The following is a 25,982-nucleotide window of genomic DNA, read 5'->3' as shown; positions in this document are numbered from 1 at the left end:
TTCCAGAAGTGGGGGTTGGAAGAGTGAAAGGAGTGAAGGAAGTCAAAAGGTACAAATTTCTGATTATTAAAAAAAAAAAGGAGGGGGGCATCTGGGTGGCTCAGAGATTGAGTTTCTGCCTTTGGCTCAGGTGTGATCCTGGGGTCCTGGGATCGAGTCCCACCTCCGGCTCCTTGCAGGGAGCCTGCTTCTCCCTTGGCCTCTGCCTCTCTCTGTGTGTCTCTCATAAATAAATAACTAAAACTTTACAAAAGAAAAAAAAAAAAGAAGGGGCACCAGGGTGGCTCAGTAGGTGAAGCATCTACCTTCAGCTCAGGTCATGATCCCGGGGTCCTGGGACAGAGCCTTGCATCAGACGGAGCCCGCTTCTCCCTCTCCCTCTGCCTACCACTCCCCCTGCTTATGCTCTCTTGCTCTCTCTCTCTCAAATAAATAAATAAAATATTTTTTTAAAAAAAGAAAATGGATTTGGATCCCTGGGTGACTCAGCGGTTTAGTGCCTGCCTTTGGTCCAGGGCGTGATCCTGGAGACCCAGGATCGAGTTCCACATCAGGATCCCTGCATGGAGCCTGCTTCTCCCTCTGCCTGTGTCTCTGCCTCTCTCTCTCTCTCTCTCTCTCTCTGTCTCTCATGAATGAATAAATAAATAAAATATTTTTAAATGGATAAAGAAAAAGATTCCTTACCAATCAGAACCACCTTCAATTCATTCATTCACCGATTCACTTGTTCATTCAGCTCTTAAATATTTGCACTCGTGCACATGCACACACACACACACACTCTGATACCCCAGGGTATCTGCATCTACCAGAGAACACTACTCCTTGGTCTGCTCTCACTCTGGGATCCATGATCTCACCCGCAAACCAAGTATTTTTCATCCTGTGGTCCTGCTCCTGGGTGCAGCTTTCTTTGCCCCCAGGGTTTGTGAGTTGGAACCCGTTGCCTTCTAACAACTGGGAAGGTTTTGTTTGCCTGTTTCAGGTTTGCATTTGAGAAAAGTCTCAAGCACACCCCCGGCCCCCGTCGCATGAGATGTGTTAGTAACTCTACCCAGCAGAACATGAAATGGTTTCTCGAGAGCTGCTCATGATAATAACCTAGAACAATTCCATGAGACATGATCCCGCTTTAGGCCCAGCAAGACCAATTGCATTCCAACAAATGATTTAGAGCTGGCCAAAAAAATCTCTCATAAATAAAATGGAAATGAATAAGCAATGAATTGGCATCTGTTATGGCTTTTGAAAATGTCCAGTTGGCTATGGATAGACTCTGGAGCTACTAACGTTTGTAGTACTTAGGACATCTCCTCGAGGACCACCCCCCCACACACACTCTGGAATTGGGTTCATTTAGCACTGGAAATTTCTTTGCTGAGTCTTTCCTGCCTAACTAGTATTTAATACTATCCCACACATCAACACACATTGAATAACTGCAAGAACTTGAGTCTCCTCTGGAGAAAAGAAGCTCAGGTAATTTACGAGTTAGAAAATGAGACCAAAGCAGAAAACAGTTGATGGAATTGGGACAATTTCACCCAGGGAAGAAACAGACTACACGATGGGTCACTAATTCTGGCAAGTTTATTAAAAGTTATTTCATGTGGGGCACTGACCATCTGGTTTCCCTTTCCTGAGCACTGAGAGGAAATGACTTGCAATTGCATCAGGAAGGATTTTGGTTGGAAAATAAGGAAGGATTTCCAGATGCTTAAGGTTATTAAATACTGGCTGCTGAGAGGCTATAGCATCACCTTCTGGAAATGATTCAGGGAACGACAACTGCTATCAGCCCAGGCCGTTTTAGGAGCAGTCTGAGCAGAGGACGCGGGACAAGTGAGGTGATCTCTCTGAAATGCCTTCCAGAGTTCTTCCTTGTGCTGAAAGTGCCTCTTGCAGGAGGGTACATAATGCCCAGGCTTCCAAAACATTCTTGCTGTTGGATTGCGGAGACCCTTCCTAGGGGCAGAAGGGGGGAGTTATCCGGCCCTGGCCCCACGTCTGTTGTGGGTGAGTCATGGGACCTGTAACATTATCAGGGTCTCTGTGCCCCCTTTGCTCTTTCTGAGCTTCTTAGCAGTGGTCAGGTAAGCCCTCCAGTGAGCCCCACCTGCTGTATGCATCAGTAGCCATTTCTGACCCCCTGGCATTTCCTCCCCTGCACCTGGATCTACTATTCTGCCTCCCTAATTGCAGGGGATGGCACCCACTCCAGGTCGCCATCCCCTGTCCCCTGTCCCTTGCCCACTGTGACTGTTCTAGTGTTGCCTTCAGCTCAAGTCATGATCCCGGGGTCTTGGGAAGGAGCCTTGCATCAGACGGAGCCCAGGGCAGGCCAATCAGAACTTTGCCCAGACTGTTCTACCCAAGGGTGCTGCTTCCTTTGTGGAGACAAGGATGGGGTCCCTGATGCCTGAAGCCATGTCTCCACTACCTGGAGAAATCTGTTTTCAGAAGAATCCCAGGAGCTGGGAGGTAGAAAGGATGAATATGGAGAAAACTTTGCCAAGCCTCCAGGTCAGCCTGTCGACCAGCCTCTCCTGCTTTTTCCTCTTAGGTTTCTCGAGTCAAAGAATACTCTCTTTTTCCCCTGAAGCTAATTTGAGTTGGCTTTCTGTTGTTTGCAACCCAAAAGTCCTGATGAATATGGAGTAGGAATGAGGTCCCCAGGATGTGGGTGTTAGCAAGAGCCAAGGGCATTGAAGATAGGGCCATGCTGTTCTGTATTAGAAATGTCCATCAGTGGGGCACCTGGATGGCTCAGTGGTCGAGCATCTGCCTACGGCTCAGGTCATGATCCCCAGGTCCTGGGATTGAGTCCTGCATCGGGCTCCCTGCAGAGAGCCTGCTTCTCTCTCAGCCTAGTCTGGGCCTCTCTCTCTATGTGTTCCTCATGAATAAATAAATAAAATCTTTTTTAAAAAACAGAATCCATCAGAAGTGTCCATTCATCTCTGGAGAGAAGAAGGAAAGGATAGAAAGAAGAGGGAGAAGCAAGGAGTCAAGAGGGCCGACTGCAGGGCACCACCCTGACTGAACTTGCAGAGGATCCAGCGTGCTCCCAAGAGCAGCAGGACGTGACGCAGGATTTCCAAAAGCTTGCTGCGTGCTGGGGAAGTGAATATTCCCTTGACCCACAAACTTTTGGAGAAAGTTCCACCACGTGCAAGCGGCCTATATTCATGGCAGTCGGAAGGTGGGCAATGAATTCAAAAGAAGGAGTGTCGGGCTGCAGTTGGGCTCACCATCAGGTGAAAATAAAAGGCAACCCCCTAAGAGGCAGAACCTGGAAGGAGAACTCTTTAAGGCGGGAAATCAAGAATTCTGGTCTGACTTCCACCACGGTAAGCTGTGAACCATTTGCAGACAGCTAAGGGGTGGGCTTTTGATTTCCGTGGGGCCCAGAAGAAGTATTTGAGTCATTTGAGTCACTGTTATCTAGATGCCATGGGACCTAGGGGCCCTGGAAGTAAATAAAATGCTTTCCTCTGGTAATAAGGTCACAGTGATTTAGGATCTATACCTGAGCAGCCCTTAAGCCAGACCCGGTCCCATTTGCATGGGGCATTTTATTTTTTTATTTATTTTTTATTTTTATTTATTTATTTATTTATTTATTTATTTATTTATTTATTTTGCGTGGGGCATTTTATAAGCAAAGGGCGGATGGGGAGCAAGCAAGAAAGGTTTTCCCAAGTCTTTGGGGAGCTGAGCAGGAGGCAGCATCAGAAAGAAATTGTGACCAAGACAGTGTCAGTCAAGCCAACACAATTATCGCCCCTAAATTGTGAAATGGAAGGCAGTAGCTTTCGGAATGACATTGATCTGGGCAAGAATTACCCAGAACACTGTTTTAAGGAACAAGCTACCTTTTTCGACAGTGCTAAGCTGATGCCCAGACTACCTTACCATTACCCTTTAACAAAGAAGATTTAATGTGAGAGAAGCTAAACTTCCATTAAGTCATTTCAAACACCCCCGATTCATATTTACTAATAACGATGATTTCCAAAAGCTCATTCCTGCAACCGAGCGGGCGGCGCAGCAGGCCAACGCTGCGCACGGAGTAATCTCCGTGAATAATTGCCTGTCAGCGTCGCATATTAAAGAGAAAACAGCAAGCTTACGAGACAACGCTTTGGTCTGATTTCTAACTTGAAGACACAAAGCAGAAAACTCAGCTTGAGGAAAATGCTTTTAGACTTTCAAGTTTACATGACATTTGGGAGTCTCAGCCCCATAGGAAGGGACTTAGAGCCATCGACGGATGCCCTGAAACTCAGCATTGGATTTCTTTTCTGCATGCCTGTATTGTGAGCCTTTTCTAGGAAGAGGGTTGATAGAAGGAATACGACCCCCAAACATTTTAGAAACACTGAATAAATGGACCTCTACTGGTGCTGCCCAGTAGAATTTTCTGGAATGATGGGAATATTTTCTGTCTGCGCCGTCCAGAATGGTAGCCGTCAGCCACATGTCGCTATTGAGCGCAAGAAATGTGGCTGGTGCAACTGACCAACTGAATCTTTTATTTTGTCTAATTTTAATTAATTTAAATCCTGAAAGGAGAAATTATAGAAATACAAAACAGATGGTTGTGAGGGACTTGGGGTTGATAGAAGGTTGACCACCAAGGAGCAACCCAAGGGGATATTTTAAAGTGAACAAACTCTTCTGGGTCTTCAGGATGGTGGTGGTTACTTGACTTTATGCAATTGTCAAAGCCAAGGAACCATGCATGAAAAATACTGCATGTAGGGAATTTATTGTATGTGAATTGAAAATAAAAATTTTAAAGATTTAATTGGCTGCAGTGGTTAGTGGCTACCGAACTGGATGTGCAGCTCTAGACTGTCGCTTGAAAAGGCCTACATGTGCTGCCTTCAGCTAAGATCGTGATCCTGGGGTCCTGGGATCGAGGCCTTAGTTGGGTTCCCTGCTCAACAGTGACCCTGCTTCTCCCTCTCCCTCTGCCTGCCACTCCCCTGCTCATGCCCGCTCTCTCTCTCTCTCTCTGTCAAATAAATAAAATCTTTGGAAGAAAAAATGGCCTACACATATGTGCATCAGCCATGATGTACCTGAGCTCACCTGACCAACAGATTCATTAGCTTAGAAATTGTTGCCCAAACCATCACTGTAATAAAGTGCATTCCTGCCTCACTGACAAGGGCAACAGGCTGAGCACAGGATGTTGACTCCTGTCCCAATCCCTCCATCTCTGCTGAGTGGGCCCAACCCGCCTTGGCTACCACAAAGTCCACCAAAGCAATCTCGTCGCACGTCTACTGCCACCGTCCCAGGTTCCAGTCTCTTGCCAGTGTTGGGGCTGAGCTCCTGCGTTTGCACCATCCACAGAGTCCTGCAGGCAGAGAATAGGCACGTGGCCTGAACACGCAATGAGAGCCCACGGAACCTCCCCTGGCAACAACAGGCATCTTCCCCAGAAGCAATCCCACGACCCTGGTGGACACAGCCCTGGCTCTTTCCCAGGTGAGCCTGCATTTGTTTCCTGGAACCTCCCTGACAAAGTCCTGAAAACCTAGTGGCTTAAAACAATAGAAATGGATTGTCCTGTGGAGGCTAGCAGTTTGAAATCAAGGTGTGGGCAAGGATGGCATATTCTTGAGTGTCCCAAGGGAGACTACACGCCATGCCTCCCTTGTAGCTTCTGGAGGGTTCCAGATGTCCTCAGCGTTTCTTGGCTTGTGGCAGCAGCACTCGGGTCTCTGATTCCACTTCCCCCTTCACATGGCATTCTCTCAGCTGTGTCTCTCTGTGCCCCAAATTTCCCTTTTCTTATGAGGACACTAGAAATTGGTGTTGGGCCCCTCCTAATTCATATACTCTCATCTTAATGACATCTGCAAAGATCCTCTTTCCAAAAAAGGTCATAACCCCAGATAACAGGACTTCAATGTATCCCTTTCACAACTGAAACCTAAGAGATCCCAACCATTGTTGGGACACAGTCCCTTTCCCAGGGTGGAATATTCCAGACCAGATACGGCTTCACCTGACTATCTTTCATTTCATTTGCTTGTGTGTGCACGTGTGTTTTCCACTGCAGTGCTTTTGCCATAATGTGAGTGTCCTGTTCAGGGCAAAGTGGGGTGGTGCCAGGCCAGTGTCTATCCTTAAAATTCGGTGGAAACTTCCCTTTGTTAACCAAAGGGCAGGCCCCTGAGGCATAGGCATGGCCTCTCCTGAGTCAGGGGCCCTTGAGCTGATTGGCCCAACTCTGGCCACCTGAGCAACTGTGGCCAGAGCAACTGTGATGCAATAGACCAGAGAAACTGGGATTGATTGATTGATTCTAACACATGCTTCCTACCACAGGTGACGTTGAGTTAGTTCACTTTTGAGCCTTCTTACAGGTAAAACATTGTGCGTCTCTTTGTTTATTGCTCTCAGAAATGTTATAAGGAGTACAAGTACGTCTTAAGTCCACTCTGAAAACGATCACTTCCTAATTTCTTCTTTCTTTTTTTTTTTTTTTAAGATTTTATTTATTTATTCATGAGAGATTCAGAGAGAGGCAGAGACACAGGCAGAGGGAGAAGCAGGCTCCACGCAGGGAGCCCGATGTGGGACTCGATCCCGGGACCCCAGTATCATGCCCTGGGCCGAAGGCAGGTGCTAAGCCACTGAGCCACCCAGGGATCCCCTAATTTCTCCTTTCTTTTTCTTCATTAGTCATGTGTACATATAATGCCTACTTCTTGGGCGGTTTCACTCATTGGATAATATACATACTGAGCACCTAGTGGCTAACTGGTAAACATTACCTTCCTGACTTTTTTGCTTTCACTCTTCCACACACATAGGGGCCTTAAAAAACAATTTTTATTTAATATAAAAATGAAGACAAATATAAAGAGTAAATTAAAATATCTGTAATTCCCTCACCCAGATATAATTATTGTTTAAATGCTTATGTATTTTCCTTACAGTCTTTGTTAACGCAAATGTTTACACACACTATTTCTGCCAACTTGGTTTCATTCTGTACATATTTGTTTTGCGACCTCTCTCACTTAACAAAACAGTACATTTTCATATTTAATTAAGTGGTCTTCTAAAGCATGGTTTATAAAGGCTGCAGAGTAATCCGTCGTGGATATAACATACTTCTTCAATGCGTAACCTTTCGTCAGCAATGTTGGCTGTTCCCAATTTTTTACTATTTTGAAGAATATCGTCAGAGGCATTCTTACAGGTGGAGCATTGTGCACCTCTTTGTTTATTCTTCTTAGAAATGTTATAAGGAGGGACACCTGGGCGGCTCAGGGGTTGAGCGTCTGCCTTTGGCTCAGGGCATGATCCCAGGGTCCAGGATCGAGTCCCACATCGTGCTCCCTACAGGGGTCTGCTTGTGTCCCTGTCTCTCTCTCTCTGTGTCTCTCATGAATAAATAAATAAATAAATCTTTAAAAAAAAAAGAAATGTTATAAGGAGCAGAGATATGTCTTAAGTCCATTCTGAAAATGATCACTTCTGAATTTGTCCTTTCTTCTTCCTTCTTTTTTCCCTTCTTTTCATCTCAGCCAGTAACCTGCCCTCTGTGTCCCACTGAGCAAGCAGAAGCCGTCAGAACAAAGTTCAGTTCTTCCGCTGGGGCACTGGGACCTGACCTCCCTGCTACTCAGGGATGCTGCTCCTAGAACCTTCCTTCCTCTCCTGCATCCCCAGATCTCTACTGGATCTGGATCATCCCCAATACCGTGCAAACATGCTGACTGCCCTCCTATACTCATCTTCTGTACCTGCTATAACAAATCACTGCAAACTTTCTGGCTTAAAGTAACACAAATATATTATCTTACTGTCTTGGAGGTCATAAGTCCAAAATGGGACTTCACTGGGTGAAAATCAAGGTATCAGGGGTTGCATTCCTTTGGAAGCTCTGGGGAAGAATCCATCTCCTTGCCATTTTCAGCTTTGACAGGCTTCTCATATTCCTTAGCTCATGGTCTTTCCTTCCATCTTCAAAGTGAGCAACATATCATGTTCAAATCTCTCTCTGGCTGACCCTTCTGCCTCTCCCTTATAAAGATCCTGTGATGGGACACCTGGGTGGCTTAGTGGTTGAGCATCTGCCTTTGGCTCAGGTCATGATCCAAGGGTCATAGGATCAAGTCCCATATCGGGCTCCCTGCATAGAGCCTGCTTCTCCCTCTGCCTGTGTCTCCACCTCTCTCTATGTCTCTCATGAATAAATACATAAAAACTTAAAAAAAAAGACCCTGTGATTACATTGAGCCCACCCAGATAATCCAGGATAATTTCATCATCTCAAAATCCTTCACTTAATCACATCTGCAATGGTACCTTCTGGCATGTAAGGTGAACTACTCAAATATATGGACATCTTTGGGAAATATTATCCTGCCAACATCTACCATCTTACTCCCAGAACCCACTCCAGTTGGACCTTTACCCCCACCCACAAGTGTCCTGCTCCTGCCAGGTCACCTGTGATCTCCATGGTGCCACATCCAGGGGTCCAGGTCTCCTGTGCTCTGATGTCTCTGCTACATTTGATTAACTGATCATTCTTTCCTGCATGGAACATCTTTTAGCTTTTAGGATGCCAGGATTTCTTGGCTTTCCCCTTATTTCACTGGTGGCACCTTCTCAATCTCTCTAACTAAATCCTTCCCCTCCCCTTGACCATTGTGTACCTCAGGATGCAAAATCTTTATCTGCACTGACTCCTGGGGTGACCTCATTTGGTCCTATGATGTGGAACATTACCTACTTACTGATGGTGCCCAAATCCGTATTCCCAGTCCTACCTCTCCTCTGAGCTTGCAGACTCAGAAAGTTCCCTTTGAAACAATAGATGTTGGTGAGGATGTGGAGAAGAGGAACCCTCGTATGCTGTTGGTAGGAATGCAAGCTGATGCAGCCACTCTAGAAAACAGTATGGATATTCCTCAAAAAAGTTGAAAATAGAGCTACCCTCTGACCCTACAATTGCACTACTGGGTAGTTACCCCAAAGATACAAATGTAGTGCTCTGAAGGGATACCTGCACCCCAATGTTTATAACAGCAATGTCCACAATAGCCAAACTATGGAAAGAGCCTAGATGTCCATCGACAGATGAATGGATAAAAAAGATGTGAGAGATACACAGACAGACACACACACATACACACACACACACCATGGAGTACTACTCAGCCATCAAAAAAGAAATCTTGCCATTTGCAACAACATGGATGGAACTAGAGGGTTGTATGCCAAGCAAAATAAGTCAGTCAGAGAAAGACAATTATTATATGATCTCACTCATATGTGAAATTTAAGAAACAAAACAGAATCATAAGAGGGGAGAGAAAAAATAAAACAAGACAAAATCAGAGAAGAAGACAAATCATAAGAGATTCTTAATCCTAGGAAACAAACTGAGGGTTGCAGGGCAGGTGGATGGGGTAACTGGGTGATGGGCATTAAAGAGGGCATGTAGGGATCCCTGGGTGGCTCAGTGGTTTAGCGCCTGCCTTCAGCTCAGGGCATGATCCTGGAGTCCCGGGATCGAGTCCCAAGTCAGGCTCCCTGCATGGAGCCTGCTTCTCCCTCTGCCTGTGTCTCTGCCTCTCTTTCTCTCTCTCTCTCTCTCTGTCTCTCATGAATAAATAAAATATTTTTTAAAAAAACATAAAAAGGAAAATTAAATAAACATATTTTAAATATATCTCAAAAAATACATATATTTAGAAGAGCCCCAGTGAGTGGGCCAGGCAGTGGTTCTGAGACTGGGCTTGCAGCAGAAGCAGCTCAAGACAGTTTTGACAATATCAATGCCTGGATCCTCCCCAGATTGCAAATCAGAACCTCTGGGACACGAGGTGCCAGGATCAGTACATTTTATTTTATTTTTTTAAGACTTTATTTATTCATGAGAGACACAGAGAGAGAGAGAGGCAGAGACACAGGCAGAGGGAGAAGCAGGCTCCATGCAGGGAGCCTGATGTGGGACTCGATCCCAAGTCTCCAGGATCAGGCCCTGGGCTGCAGGTGGCACTAAACCGCTGACCACCCGGGCTGCCCAGATCAGTACATTTTGAAAGTTCTCCAAATGATTCTGCTATCAGGACTGAGAACCACTAGTCAAGTGTAGGAACATGGATAAGGTGAGAAGGAAAAGATACAGAGGCATGAGCCCAAGCTGTCCAGTGATCATTTATGTGGATACTGAAGTATCCACATGGATACTATACGGAGACAGAGCTACAGAGCAAAGAAATCCAGTTCTAAGTACAGATGCTTTCCTGGTCTGGTCTCCTGGGTGTTTTATTGAGATAAGATGGACAGCTCGTGAGGGGTAGTTGGGAGTGTGATCTGACCAGGGGCATGTGAGCCTCTTAGGCTTTCCCTCAAATTCTTCTGTGGCTGGGGTTGAGGCCCAGGAGTGGGATGATCTAAATAAGATCACTCTGAGGTTGAGGCCTCTCTTGTGTCTCTGGTAGGCAGAATAATGGCCCCGTGTAGTGAGTTAGATGGTGTCTCCCCCCAAATCCATGTCTACCCTGAAACTCAGGAAGAGATTCTTTGGAAATAGGGTCTCTGCAGATGAAATTAAGATCATACTGGGTCAGGGTGGCCCTTAACTCCGATGACCAGTGTCTTGATGAGAAGAAAGGACATGAGAGAGGGTACCCATGTGAAGACCATGGCCAAGATTGAAGTGATAAAGCTTCAAGCAAGGAACACCAAAGATTGCTGTAGCCACCCAAAACTAGAAGCAGGAAAGGGGGCACCTGGGTGGCTCAGTGATTGAGTGTCTGCCTTTGGCTCAGGTTGTGATCCCGGGGTCCTGGGATTGAGTCCCACATCAGGCTCCTTGCCAGGAGCCTGCTTCTCCCTCTGCCTCTGTCTCTGCCTTTCTCTCTCTGTCTCTCATGAATAAATAAATAAAATCTTTTAAAAAATAAAATAAAAGGAAGAAGCAGGAAAGGATTCTTCCATAGAAACTTTAGAGGGAGCATAGCCATAGGGACACCCATTAGTCTCTAGAACTGTGAGAGAATAAATTTCTGTTTTTTAAGCCACCCAATTTTTGGCACTTTGTTATAGCATCCCTAGGGCCCCCAAAGATGTCCACATCTGAGTCCCCAGGTCCTATAAATGCATTATGTTTCATGGCAAGGGGGAAATAAGATTGCAGATGGAATTAAGGCTGCTAATCATCTGAGTTTAAACTAGGGAGATTATTCTGGATTATCCAGGTGATCTCATTGTAGTCATAAGGGTCCTTACAAGTGGCAGAGGAAGACAGAGGATTCAGTATCATAAGGATATGATTTTGGAAAGACTCAATTGATCATTGGCTTCAAAGATGAAGATCTGATGAGAGGTTTAGATGTCACATTTCCAAAGAACGTAAACACATATATGCAAAATTTTGCCTTGATTACAAACCTGCTGCAAGGTCAAGCCTGCTGCAATTTCTTATGGTGGAGAGCATGAAGAAGACACCTTATTTCAAAAAGGGCTTCTTGTCCCACTAACATGTCCCATAAACAAAAATTTCAAATACATAATGGAAGGCCTTTTTATTCCCTCAGGATGAAGATTTCACCTCTGGGAAAGAAGGGAAGAAATCTCTTTTTAAAAAAATGGATCTAGGTATATGCCCAAAACAGTCAAATGCAAAGACTCAGAGTCTCATACACCAGTGTCCACAGCATGATTCACAATAGCCAGAAGGTTCCAAGGAAACAACTGAAATGTCCATTGACTGAGGCACAGATAAACAAAACGTGGTCCTTCCATACAACGGAATATTATCCCTCCTTAAACAGGAACAAAATCCTGACACTGGCTACGACATGGCTGGACTCGAAAACATTATGCTAAGAAAAATATACACACCAGACACAGAAGAACAAATATTATATGATTCCACTTATATGCTGTGTCTGAACTAAAAAAAAATTTATAGACAAAAAGTAGAACAGAGGAGAAAGAGAAAATCAAGAGTAATTGTTGAAGGCGTGCAGAGTGTTCACTGGGAATGAAAAAGTTCTGAACACGAGTAGTAGGGGCAGCTGAACAACAGTGTGAACGTGAATAAAGCCAAGTAACTATACACTTAAAACAGTTAAAGAACTATTTTATGTTGTGTACACTTTACCATAAGAATAAATAGTCCTCCTCCCAGGACTATTTCCTGGAAGGACTTTCCCAGGAAGCCCTGGGTGGAGAGCCCAGCAAAGACCTAGAAGAACTGTCCACATTAGTATGTAATATAATTTTAAAAGAGAACAAAAGTAATAGGACTAAAAAAATTCTTTGCAAATAAAAACACAAAATGACGACTGACACTCAGCTGCTCTGGGCTGCTCACCTGTAGATCTATTATTCACTCAGTTGACCACTATTTACTAAGGTTTCACACCTGCCGCAGCCGCGCTAGCCGGGGTAGGCAACCGCGCACGAGTGTACCCACTCCTCCCTACCGGTGGCTGGAGGCTGGGTGCCAGGTACGCCGCCAGGTCCCCTTCACAACCAAGTCACTCTCTCTCCCACCTGCCGGGAGTGGGGGCCGTCAGCTGAGTCTCCCCCCAAGTATCACAGAGGCTGTCACCAGGCAAAGATCATGCCTCCCACCTGGGGGCAGCCGCATCCGGGGGCCAGTCTGTGATGGGTGATGGGGTATGAAGGTCAGGCTGAGGGGGCCACCCCACTCCCTCGCCCCACGTGATGGGCGGAGGCCAGTGTCTGGCCCGAGTCCCAGCTCAGAGCCTTCCTTTGCCAAATCCTGCTTCGCCTGCCCCGCACCCCCTCCACCCTGTAAGAGGTTGAAGGCTTCTGGCCCAAAAGCTTCCTGCCCACAAATCTCCTTCACAGGACCCGTTTCTCAGAACTCGACCTCAGACACAGGGGAAGCAACCCCAGATCGTCAACCATGAGAAGACCAACCCCCAGTGCTCCTCACTACAAGGAGAGAGAAAAGTGTCTCCCTGGATGGTCAGGTTGGTCTTGTTTGGGGCTGTGGGGGTGGATTTCATCTGAGATGTGAAGGATGGAAAGGACTTCTGGTGGCCACAGGTGGGAAGGCATTGCCCCAGATGGGACATGTGTGGGCAAAGATGAGAAGTGTGGGAAGGCAGGGCGTGTCCCCCAGGCGGTGGAGAGCCTGCTGGGGCCCGGGGCTGCCGGGGCAGCAGCGAGGGGAGGCGCGAGCCTGGCTGACCTGTCCCTGACCTCACCCCTGTTCAGGCCCAGAGGCCCCTCCCTGATGAGTCAAGGAGTTACCTGCGAACAAGTCAAGGAAGATGTTAGAACCAGAGGAGCATCAGGACCTTGTGATAAAAGAGCTCAGAGAAATTATATATGCACTGAATATGGATGTCTGAGAGGTGGGGAAGATTCCCTGGGGAGATAAATGGTTAAAGGAATTGTAACATCTTGTTCCGAATGCTTCCTTTTATCCGTTCCGTGTAGACACGTACAATGACCTGCAGGAAAAGATGGCAGGTGTTATTGCTAACACCTCTTTTTATAGATGATGATTCAGACAGAGACAGAGAGAGAGAGAGATTAAGCAATTTGTCTAAGGTCAATGACTTGTAGAATTCTGTTCTTGCAGGGCCGTAGGGAAGTAGAGCAGCATACTTAACGCTAACATTAGTAGAATTTATGAATATAGACACTTCTGGGAGCTTAAAAGTAACCCACACCATTCGTGTAACAAACAAGAACACTGAGATCCAAGGAGGTCAACTAGCCCGTCCAAGACCACAGAGCTCTTAGAATTAGACTGGATCCCAATTCATGGAAATCCTTAGGACGGAGCAGCTATGGAAAATTCTGCCCAACATGGTGGGATTTGGTGTTGAAGCCTCCTTTGGCTTCCCACCAGCTGTATGAGCAGCCCAACAGACACGCACTTGGCTAGGTCCCTATGACTGGTGAGCAGGAGCTCTAGATATTATTACTTCTGTGTGCTCCACTGAGATCCAGAAAGCTCTCAATGTGTTCCACTAGGCAGTGAGATGACATCAAAGTACAACTTTTACGATGTGATGTCTTGTGGCTGGAGGCCCTTGCTATAGCATGTGGGCCTGTCAGGATGCCAGTTCACTCAGCTGTCTAGCCTTATGTCACCTTATTCTATTCAACTTGCCTGGGCCCCAGCAGCATGGACGCCCCACACCGCCCCCCTGAGCCTACCGTGTTGTCATGATCTAGCACCTCTACACACACGGTGCTCATTTTCTGGTCTCTGCTTTCCTCTGCTATGCCAGGAAAATCTTACTTCTTCAAGACTCATTTTTTTCTTAAAAATTTTTTTGTGGTGTGCCTGGGTGGCTCAGTCAGTCAAGTATCTGCTTTCAGCTCAGGTCATGATCTCAGAGTCCTGGGATCCAGTCCCATGTCCTGGTCCCTGCTCAGTGGGGAGTATGCTTCTCCTTCTCCCTCTCCATCTGCCCACTTATGCTCTCTCTCTCTCTCTCTCTTTCATGTGGATGAATAAAATCTTTTAAAAAAAATTTTGCGCTCATGTTTATAGCAACAATAGTCACTACAATGAAGAGGAGGAAACAATACATATGCCCATCCAAGAATGCATGGATAAACAAAATGTGGCCTATTCATACAACAGAATATTATTCTGCCTTAAAAAGGAAGGAAATAGGGGATCCCTCGGTGGCTCAGTGGTTTAGCACCTGCCTTTGGCCCAGGGCATGATCCTGGAGTCCCTGGATTGAGTCCCACGTCGGGCTCCCTGCATGAAGCCTGCTTCTCTCTCTGCCTGTGTCTCTGCCTCTCTCTCTCTCTCTCTCTCTCTCTCTCTGTGTGTGTGTGTGTGTGTGTGTAGCTCTCATGAATTAATTAATTAATTAATTAAAGGAAGGAAATTCTGACACAATGCTACAATGTGGATGAACTTTGAAGACGTTATGCTAAGTGAAATAAGCCAGCCATTAAAGACAAATACCACGTGATTCCATATCTGTGAGGTCCCTAGAGTCATCAAATCCACAGAGTCAGAAGGTTGAATGGTTGCCAGGGACTGGTGGGAGGGAGAATTATTATTTCATAGGTGCAGCTTAGGAAGATGAAAAGTTTCTGCAGACTGATTGCACAACAATGTGAATATACTTAACAATCCTGAGCTGTGCACTCAGACATGGTTAAAATGGTAAATTGCATGTTATATGTATTTTGAAATACAAAAAATTTGAATACAAATACAATTTGGGAAAAAAAAAAAGCCTATCCTCTGCAAAGTATTCCTTGAGTCCCCACATGGGTGATCCACTCCCACCCAGGTCTCTCCAGGGTTCTCTGGACACACTTCCATTGATGTGCTGGTACTGCTACCGTGTAATTACTTACTGATGTGCTTCCTTCCACCAACTAAGGGATCTGTTAAGAAAAGGATGGCCTGATTGCTTTGGTCTCTGTAGCCACAGCCCCTATGCAGTTGCCTGTACATGGCCAGGGCTCAGCCAGTGTTTGCTGATCAATTAGGACCCTAAGTAGGATGTTACCATGAGGTGTCAAGCCGTCCCAGCTCTTTGATATGATCATAGGTCCGTGGAGACTCAACCTGGTGCTTCTACAACTGACAAGTCATTTATAAAGAATTGGCTTGACAGATTGAACACTTTCCCCTTGAAAAATGGAGATGAATAAGAAAATATTGAGCATCCTGAAGCAATTGGATGATTTACAGCGACATTAACGAGAGCTGAGCCCTGCCCAGCTCAACTTTGCTTTGTTGGCATCTAATGCACCTCCATAGCCTTCCTCCCCTTATCGAGATCTGCAATCCACAAGCCTATAAATATTGTAGTAGCATATGACCAGGGGTGTCAGAGATGTCAGCCGTGGTGATAAAAGTGTCTATCGAAGAAGCTTGAGGGTGCATCGCGGTGAAGGATGGACTGGAGACAGTCCATGGTGAATGTTAATTACAGGGCTGGGTTTGGGATCCAGGCAGAGAGGCTGCGGTGGAGGGTGGGAGGAAGGGGGGACCAGGGCCAAGGGCTGTCCTGGGTCGTTCCTCATTCCTCCACCCCGAGTTGTTTGCTCAGTATTCGGGCCCAGTATTGAGGTGTTATTGGGTCTCCACGTAGGTCCCGCATGTTTTCATAGTTCCCCAGTTCTTACACCATCTCCACCTCATCCCTGTGGTCAGCCTCTGGCCTTGGCTGTGAAGAGGAACCAGCTGGCTGGGGCAGGTGCCCCTCAGATGGGTGAGCCGTAATCCCAGGGGTCATCAGTGGGAATGGGGTGAAGGGGTGGGAGCTGATTGGAAATGTGTCTCAGAGTCAAGATCACCCACATGGTCCGGAACGATTCATGCAAGAACCTCTGGGGAATAAGGGTTTGAAAGGGGTCTGAAAGCAAACAGCAATGCCTGCCCACAACCGAAGGCTTCGCTGACAGCAATAACAGTCATAACTTACACTGGCTGAACTTACTTCGTTCGGTCTAACAGTAATAACCTACATCGGCTCAGTGGTAAGCACTGCGCTACGCGTTTTTAATGGACTATCTCATTGAGTCCTCCAATAACTCCATAGAGCATATTCATTAGCTCCACTTTCCTGTTAAGGAAACCGAGGAACTGAGAGGCCAGGTGACCTGCTCTAGGACCTGTGTGATGCCTGGATGGGGACCAGCTTGGGGAGGCTGGACAGAACCATCATAAATCAGGATAAAGAGCCTCAACCCTGGGGCTGGGTCGCTGTGAAAACACACGCTGGAGATGTGCCAGTGATTGTAGGCAGATGGTCAGATGCTGTGACTAAAATACCATCCAGGTGCCAAGCATTCATATTAATCAGAGGGTAGGTTGATATTTCAGTAAAGGGGCCATAGAGAAAGAGGCTACAGAGACAGTCCCAACCCGAGACAGTGAGTTCCAGGTAGTGAGACCACCTGGCTGCACACAATGCCCGAGTGACCCAGAGCAGCTGTGCCAGCAGGGAAGGCAGGCTCCTACCCCTGGGGTTCACTCACACACACTCCAGCAAGACCTTGGCTGCACACATGGGGTGTCCCGATCTGATGATTCATAGACATTCAATCCTCAGAGGAAAGAAGGCAGGTCCTTGGCAAGAATCCTCAACCTGCCCCTTCTTCAGAATCTGTAATGAAATCTGCCTGAAATTACAGACTTAATTTTTAACGATCACTCGGTAGAACTTGAAAAAGACCAAGGCGTGTTCCCAGTAGATACCGGGGGAGATACATTCACTGGGATGACTTGAGATGGGCCACGTGAGTGGAACCCATACTATGTTTCACGCTCGGCACATATTTAGTTGACCCTGCGTATGCCAGGTGCTGGGCTGGGTCCTGGGGCTACCCGATCAAATAAGACGTGGGCTCAGTTTCAGTAACAGGTCAGTCAGCTGTGAGGTTGCAAGAAGCCCCGTCATGGGAAGTGATGGGAATCCACGTGGAGCTCTGCGGGATCATAGCAGAGCTGCCACTTGGTTTGGGGGCGCCTGGAAGCCGATGGTGAGGCTGGGGGCTACTTGGGAGGCGTGAAGCGTGCAGGCAGGGGAGTGGGGAATAAGACAAAGAGAGGAAAGCACGGATGATCCTGCACTCTTGAGCCAGCTACGCTGTGGGATGAAGGTGCTTCACCCTGCGTGGGGAGCCAGGAGCCCGTGTACAATGCCCCCCTGTGAGCTGTCCCAGGGAGGACGAGACGGACGAGCATTTATGTATCACCTCCCAGCCTTCATCTGCTAAGGCTGCTCCCAAGGGCTTTAATTCTCTGGCACCTCTGACCTGCCACACAGGTGACAGCTCGAGTGGCAAGGAGAACCCCTTGGGGGCAGCGGAGGAGGAGCGTATGCTGGCGCTGGGACTCCAGCCAGTCTGCACTGCAGTGGCAAAGGTGAGGGCACGCGGCTGGCACACTCGGTGTCCATCCAAGGGTCACGCCTCTCCCAATGGTTATTTTTAAGGCGTTCATCTGGCCTCTCAAACTAAAACATAAACCTGTCCAAAGACAAAGGCCATTGCTCTGCCTCTTGGCATCCATTCCCACAATATTGCCACCTGCTTGACCCTGTGCCCTGCGTCAGACCTGGCCGGTATAATTCATAATTCCCCCTAAGGATTCCGCTATGAGGTCATCAGCTGTTTTCCAGAGAAGGAAACGGAGTCAGGGCTTCTGCCTGTGGCCTGTGGGGGTTGTGCACAGTACACCTAGGGGCTGCTATTCGTGCAGACTTCTATATGAATGGAGCCTTCTAGAGTTGAGCAGTGTGCAGCCTGTGCAACATGTTCAGGAGCCCTGTCTGAGAAAGGTTAAGCTGCTTGCCAAGCATCCTACTACTAGGAATAGGCCGCTCCAAAGCCCCAGCTCCTAGTCCCTGTCTCTTCCTGGGGAAGGCACGTCATAAATGCCCCACGACAGCACAGGGCTCCCATGGAAAACCCACCTTAACTCTTTCAGTCCCTCCAGAAGCCGCTGAGTCATCCAGCAGGGATATGTCATTGGTCAAGGGCGGAAGGAGGAGGAGCCGGCACCGGGAGCTGGAAAGGAGCACCCAAAAGATCAGAAGGGAACCCCGAAAGAGTGGGCTCCCAGAAGGCAGAAGAAGGGGGTGTTTCAGCAGGAAAGAGCAGCCCACTGTGAGGACCTCCAAGAAGCTGTATGTGCACAAAGGGGAGCCCATTTGCTTGGAATATGGAGCTCCTGTGTGACCCCAACACAGGTACCATTACTGGGGGGTACACAGGTACCATTATGTGAGGCCTGTGTGCAGTGAGGTCAGGAATGGGAGAGACAGCATAGACGTTTATTTCAAGTGCAGGTTTGCAGGTTGACGGGGAAGAAAGTGGTGGACCAGGGGATGGGGTGCAGGAGCCCAGCCCTTACTGTGACCAGGGTGCTGGGGTCCAGAGCCCCGGGACTCTTTACTGAATTGGGAGGAAACCCCCGAGAATGTGGCTCCTAGAAGCCAGGAGCACAGTGGGAGCAGGGGGGTGGGTGTGGCATGGGCTCAGATGCAGGACTGGATGGTTTAAGGGAGACCTTTCAGGAGTCCCAGGAGGGTCACCTGTAATCCAGTCCAACATCTACAGGCTGGGAGTATGTCCCTCTTCTCGCCTGGGTGCACGCTCTCTTGCAGGGTTCTGTTTTCAGAGCCCCCCTGACTTATTTCCATGTTACTTCAGGGGACCCTCCTGAAGCAACAGTGCTCCCAGCTGATGGGGGGCTGGATGTGGATCATTCAGGTAGTTTACCAAGAGTTACAGGAAGGAGGGACTGTGTTGGTCTGCCCTTCTTTCTGCATACTCTCCCAGACGACGGCACTGGGCTCCAGGCTCTAAATGCTGTGTGTTTGACACCCTCTCCTCCTGTCCATATCTCTTGCCCTCATCACCTCCAGAAATTCCAGCCCCCAGATCCGACAGCCAATGGCATGGCTCTTGGATGCCTTGGAATAATCTCAGCCTTCACAGGGAAAACAGAATTTGTATTTCCTACAGTTATGCACCATCCACACCTTCCTGTATCCCTTCCGTCTCTGTATCCCATCCCACCCCACCCAGATTTTCAAGCCAACTATCTAGGAATCCTCATGGAGGTCCCCTCCATTCCTCACTCCCTCTCTGCCTGCAGCCCAGTACAGGTCCTGCCATAACCCCCACTACCAGTGAGACCAGGACACCCTGATCCCCAGAGATCTTCAGCACCTCCTAGTGGGTCTTCCTGCCTGGACTCTTGGACCCTCTTCAATTTATTCACAGTAGAGCTGCTGGCGGATTTTTAAAGAACATTAAACCTGTCACTACTCTTCAGCCTAAACACACAAGGCTGGCTACGACATCTAGAATGAAACTCAGCCCTGTCTCCCTCTCAGGCCTGATCTGCCCCGTCCTCCACTGTTAATTCTTTGCCAGCCATATGGCTGTGCCTCTTCCTTGAACACACCAAGCCCACCCTTCCTGCTGGCTCTGGGCTCTCCACAGTCCCGTTCCTCAGAATGTGCTACCCCACCTAGGCACTGGGGAGTCGTGTCTTAAAGGTCCTTCGGGATCTCTTTTATGTCCCCACCACCACCATCACAACCGTGTAACTCTCTGCAAAGCCCTTAACCCATCTGCTTGGTTTCTTGTTTATATTGTGTGTTTATTATCTGTTCCCTCCCTGCCTTGCTCACCACAGTCATACCCGTGCTTGGGGTCTTGACTGAGCATGATGGTCTCAAGAACCACTTGAAGGGTTAAGATAGAATGGATATCTGAACTGACCCAAACAGAGGGGAACCAGACTGTGAAGTCTCTTTCAAAAATGGGCATCCCCAAGATGAGAACAAGCCATCTACAGGCCAATGAGGTCATCGTTCTTCTAATCCCCAAAGAACAAAGATTAATGAAAGTCATGCCTGCAAGTCCAGACAAGGACCCTTCCTTCTAATTCCTCCTCGAAATCAATCTCATCATTGTAATGAGCACATTTAACATTATGGCCAACTTGAGCTTGATGGTAAATCAATAACACGAGGAATCACAGAGAAGAACGAGCCCATGGTATAATCTGTAGGCTCAAAACTTCAAAGAAATGTTACTGCTACTTTCACCCTTGGCTCTTGGAGCTGGCCGCTGGGGGCTGTGCAATGAGTAATAGCCTCATAATTGTGCCATGGATCAACCGTCTGTGTTCTCTTTCACTGGGATTCGGATTTTGATCTGTCATATTTTAGTAATTACAATTCAGGATTATATTTCAGGAAGAAAATGTGTTTGAAGCCAAAAGTATAGATCTTAAGTTTAGTCATTAAAAAAAAATGCACCAACCCAAGAGAGGTTTTGTGAACCTCTATGGGATAACAATCTAGAAGCCAGAGTGGCCTATAGCTGGGCCAAGTCAAAATTTAATGCTATTCCTATTCAAATGGACGAGTTCTTTGGATGTTGTTTGTGAAAGGGAGATAAATGCAAAAAGACCTCCGAAGGCCAAGGAGCCATATGACCAAGGAAGAGGGCAGGAAGTCCAGCTTGACAAGAAGTGGTTTCTGAAGGGGACATAGGGATGACAGAAGCATGTCGTAGGCTGCCCCAAGACAGTAAATCACCACGCCCCACATCTTGTGTTAGACCCGCTTTTATCATCCTGGAGGTTGGCAACTAGGTGCTCTTAGCCCTCTCTTCAGAGCAGATCAGGATAGCAGGCCCGAGGGTGTCCTTAAGGATGTGGTTAGACAAAAAGAGAGACTGAGGGAAGGGGTCTGTGCTCTAGAAGGCTCCAGATCACAGAGCAGTCATCACGGCGGGTTTGACCAAAGTAGCCCCAGATGTGAAAAGAAGACAGTATAATAAGAACAACTAGGGTTTATTAACAAAAAATATGCAGGGCTTTTTCTCCGGGGGGTCCATTTTGCCCTTTGGCACAGTTGGCATTCTCAGACTCCATACGACAAATAGCTATAGGCTTTCATCTTAAAATTCTGATGTTAAGATCTTTTTTTGGTGGGAGCAGGGCTGAGTGGCTCAGTTGAAGTGTCTGCCTTCAGCTCAGGGTCCTGGGCTCCCTGCTCAGGGGGGAGTCTACTTTTCCCTCTGCCCCTCCCCCACCTTGTGCACTCTCTCTCTTGCTCTGTCTTAAATAAATAAATAAATAAATAAATAAATAAATAAATAAATAAATAAATAAAATCTTTTTTAAAAATATTTTTTTTTAAAGTAGGCTTCATGCCCAACATGGAGCTCAACACAGGGCTCAAACTCACACCATGAGATCAAGACCTGAACAGAGAACAAGAGTTGGACACTCAACCAACTGAGCTACCTAGGTGCTCCTGATTTTAAAATCTTCATGCATTTTCTAGTATGTGCTGGCTTAAAGCCTGAGGAGAATAGCATTATTCGTGTTGTCTTAAGTTCTAATAGTCAACTCAATATCTTTGTATTCTAGGTGTTGGTTCTGTGACTTAGAGATGTGGGTTGAATGGAGTGACCCCTCCTTACCCACTGTGTGAATCCTGCTTTAGGATCCATTCAACAGCCAGAGATCTAGGTAAAGGATCTTGGCTTTTGTGTAGTCTCTTATCTCCCATGTGTTCTACAAATTCCTATCCTTCTTCCCTGTCTGTGGTCAGGCTTTCAGCACTTCTTACCTGGTGAGAATCACCTGCTTCACTGCTCAGACTCCTTGTCCTCCAGACTGGCATCTTCAGTCCAGCCTTCCATTGCAGCCCCTGCTTCTGTTCTAAGGTACAAATACAGGGACACCGGGGTGGCTCAGTTGGCTAGGCATCTTACTTCTTTTTTTTTTTTTTTTTTTTTGCATCCTACTCTTGATTTCATCTCAGGTCATGATCTTAGGGTTGTGAGATCAAGCCCTGCATCCAGCTCTGTGTTGAGCAAGGAACCAGCCTAAGATTCTCTCTCTGCCCTACCACCTTCCTCTCCAAAAAAGTAAATAAGGTACAAATACACTCATGCTGATACTCACTCAACATGGAGGGGTGCCTCTAGGGGAATCGTTAGAATGAGAGACTGAATCTGCCATGATTGTCGCCTTTCCCACCTTGACCTTCACCCTTCTACGCTTCCAGTTCCATTTCATGGCTCCTTACCCTTCTGGGTCACCCACATTCCACCTCTGCTAGACCACAGGTGGCTTTGTGGCTATAATCACATTCACGTTTTCTCTTCTGGAAGGGTGTTTCCTCCTCTGTCCAGTTCACTTTTACTCATCCCCCAAGGGGTAGTGTTACCTCTGCTGGGGAGTCATGGATTCTCAGACTTGACTCCAGGTCTCTTCTCAGTGTGCCCATCATCCCCAGAGCATACAATATGCTCCCAATGAACAATTCACTGGTTCACGTGCGGCACTTAACTGTGATCTCTCAGAGGGCAGGGCAGGGTGTTTCCTGGCACATAGCAGCCATTCAACACATGCTGGTTGAATGACTGTGGAGTGGATGAATGGCTGGGACAAGATCTGTTCTTATGGTTATTGCCAAAAGCTTTTTTGCAAAATGACAGTGCCTGTCACCTGGGCCAAGAGAAACCAGAAAAGAAGCCAGTGTCCCAGCCTGGAGGGCAGAAAATTAGAGGGCAGGTGGATGCACTTGTAGGGGCCATCAAGGAGGTGGCCACAGGAATCAAAGGGAGAAACTGTCCTTAAGATACAAACATGGGAGGCTCTAACTCGGGTTTTAGCCTTTAGTTTTCTCAACATGGACATTTGCTCCAAGACACCATAAATAGAAACAAAGAAAAGGATTGGAAAAGGAATTTGAGACAAAGATTTAAAGAACTTTGGTATTTAAAAAGAATAACCAAATTAAAGGAGAGGCCCTGAGGTAAATAAAGAACCTGTTCATTCAACACAGGACTGATGGGGAGACATCCAGGGACTCTGCAGTGCCATTTCCCTGAGCAGGCATCGACACTAGGAGCCGGAGGGCGTGGGATTCCCTCTGGAGGAGTGACAAGAGGAATCTCCATCCATCTAGTTTGCCTTCGTGCCGTCCTGAGGATCAACAAATCACTGACATCTCAAAATTTCTGCTGCAAGAGCAAAGGCAGGCCAGAACTATCACCAGAAAGCCACTAAACATCCCCACTGCACCTGGAAGGGGCACAAGCCAGATATGCTCTGGCTGACGTCCCCATGTGCCAGGTCCTGGACAGCAACACTGCAGGTCCAGAAGCTGAACCTAGGATTGATCGGACATAGAAACACACTCACATTAACAAAATTTCCAAGAGGTATATGTATAGATCAGAACAACCTGAGAAATAAAGTGCTAAGAAATAAAATGCTAAGTAGCCCATAATCCTCATGCCTACAGATCTGTGTACACTCCCTCTAAAGTCACACTGCCAAGTGAGGGGCACTGGGGGACACGGAGTCTAGCAAAGGCTACTGGTTTGGTGACCCTAAGCCTAATGCCAGGGGACTCTGCTAGCCAACAGCCTTGTCTCCACAGTAAGGTGGGATCTCAGCTACTCAGCAGAGACTTGGATTTGGGAGCATCTGGATGGCTCAGTCAGTTAAATGTCTGACTCTTGATTTTGGCTCAGATTATGATCTCAGGATCAGGTTGTGAGATCCAGCCCTTCATTGGGCTCCACATGCTCAGCCTGCTTGAGATTCTCTCTCTCCCTCTCCCTCAGCCACTCTGTCTCCTTCTTTTCCTCCCCCTGTATGCTTGGAGAAATGTTCTCTCTCTCTCTCTCTTTCTCTCTCTCTCTCTCTCTCTCTCGAAGAAGAAGAAGAAGAAGAAGAAGAAGAAGGAAAAGAAAAAAGAAACTTGCATTTGAATGGACTTTTTAAATTTAATTTAATTTTATTTTTTTTGCTTTCTGCCTATACCTCTTCTGGCCCCTCTCTTCCTCAGAAAGGACGTAGGGGATTAGGTTTAAGACTTTTGGAAATAATACCCAAACTAGTTGATGTCATAGTTTGGAGCTCCCAAAAGCAGATACTGTGATAAAGACTTGGGTGAAGATAGTTTTTTGGAAGATGATCCCAGGAAGCACAAGGGAGGACATGAGGAAAGGGAGCCAAGGAAGGGAGAAAAGTCAAAGGTTCATTAATGATCAGGATGCTCCTTGTTCCCCACTAGGGCCCATCTGAGATACCATGGGAAGCAAGCCCAGTAAAGTATACTTCCACTAATTCCCTTCTCCATTGGTTGAAGCTTATTCCTGGAGGCATTTACTATCCCCCGTACCTCCAAGCTATGCTTCAAGTGCCAAACAAAGCCTTCAAGCAGAGGGGAAGAGAGAGAAACCAGAGTCCATGGATGCTTGGAATCATCTGTATGTGCCTAGGAATTCACAGGCACCCACTCGGACTGTGCTGTAGCTGACATCTCCCCGGCCACTGCTCTGGGATCGTGGTCCCACAGCATTCAGCCCAAGAATTCAAGCCCAAGAATGGAAATGATACTCATTGAAAAGGTTGTTCTTTTTTTCCCCAATGGTTTCATTTACTGTGAACTATAAATGATTCATAATTTGATTTTCCCCACTTGTCACAAAATGTGAATTTTCAGTTCATTTTAAAGATTAATTTTTAAACTTAAACCAACCCCTAAAAAAGTAGTGATATTTAAAATCATCTTTCAGTTCATTTCTATTTTAATATAGAAATTAACAGACCTACTCAAGATTTAAGATTCTGTCTTTTTATTCAATTAATAGCTTACAATTAAACATTTATTATTGCTATTAAGGACAACTAAAAAATTATTAATTGTGCCTAAATTACAATCAAGTCAAAATTTTCCAAATGAAGATATAATACTAAAACATTTACCCTCCTTTCTGCTTATGATATAATTACAGAGACAGTCAACCTACTATTTATCTAGAGTATTTATTCAACCACATTATAAACCATTAATTTTTAGAGAAAGTTTAGTTACCAAACACTCTTGGCTTATGCTTGAGTGTCTAGAGTATAATCTTTATTGTTCTTCCAACTGTGATAGTGAGTGGCAGTGACAAAATTTCTGATATCTGCCACTTGTAGCTGAAGTGCTATGATGGAAGAAGTGTACCATGATTTAAAGCCAACAAAAAAGCAAAGGCATAGGAGAATTCCAAGAACAGTATTTGAAACCTGCAGCGGTATATGCCCCTTCCAACAGATAGTGAACACAGGGGCTTCAGGGAAGAAGGTTGGAAGGGCTGTAGCAGCTCGAGCCCTAGGAATGCTCCAAATGGCCCTGCTGGGATTTGCTTCTAGAACAGGGCACACACAGAGGAGAAACCTCAGGAAATGAATCAAAACTGTCCAGGACGGGCAATAGAGACAAATGTGAATAGAAGATCCAGACCACAGTGGGGAAGGGGACTGGATCCAGGAAAGTTTGCTCAGAAAGCAAGTCACCGTATGTTTGAACAATATGCAAAAACAACAGAGTGGGGAGCTCTCTAGATTTAGAAAAGCTTTTCTGAACACTTCTTCAATTGGAAAGTTCGGGAGAACCAATTCTACTTAAAAACGAGTAACAGAT

The 25,982-nt window shown here is 46.6% G+C and overlaps 2 long non-coding RNA genes across 2 annotated transcripts; one reads left to right on the top strand and one right to left on the bottom strand.

Annotated features, from left to right (window-relative positions):
* Nucleotides 1–1,575: 1,575 nt before the first annotated feature.
* On the bottom strand, nt 1,576–6,219 carry LOC144300945 (uncharacterized). The gene is made up of 3 exons (XR_013367689.1): nt 6,026–6,219; nt 5,293–5,371; nt 1,576–1,968 (listed from the first exon to the last, which is right to left on the bottom strand). It is a non-coding gene; the product is annotated as an uncharacterized LOC144300945 (long non-coding RNA).
* Nucleotides 6,220–6,294: 75 nt separating this feature from the next.
* Nucleotides 6,295–13,427, top strand: LOC144300944 (uncharacterized). Its single transcript, XR_013367688.1, has 4 exons — nt 6,295–6,386; nt 11,586–11,646; nt 12,871–12,995; nt 13,243–13,427. It is a non-coding gene; the product is annotated as an uncharacterized LOC144300944 (long non-coding RNA).
* Nucleotides 13,428–25,982: the final 12,555 nt, after the last annotated feature.

This window comes from Canis aureus, chromosome 29 (assembly GCF_053574225.1).
Source record: "Canis aureus isolate CA01 chromosome 29, VMU_Caureus_v.1.0, whole genome shotgun sequence".
In the NCBI taxonomy this organism is placed as follows: domain Eukaryota; kingdom Metazoa; phylum Chordata; class Mammalia; order Carnivora; family Canidae; genus Canis; species Canis aureus.
The sequence above is the reverse complement of the archived record's forward strand: the minus strand, read 5'-3'. Positions and strand labels throughout refer to the sequence as shown.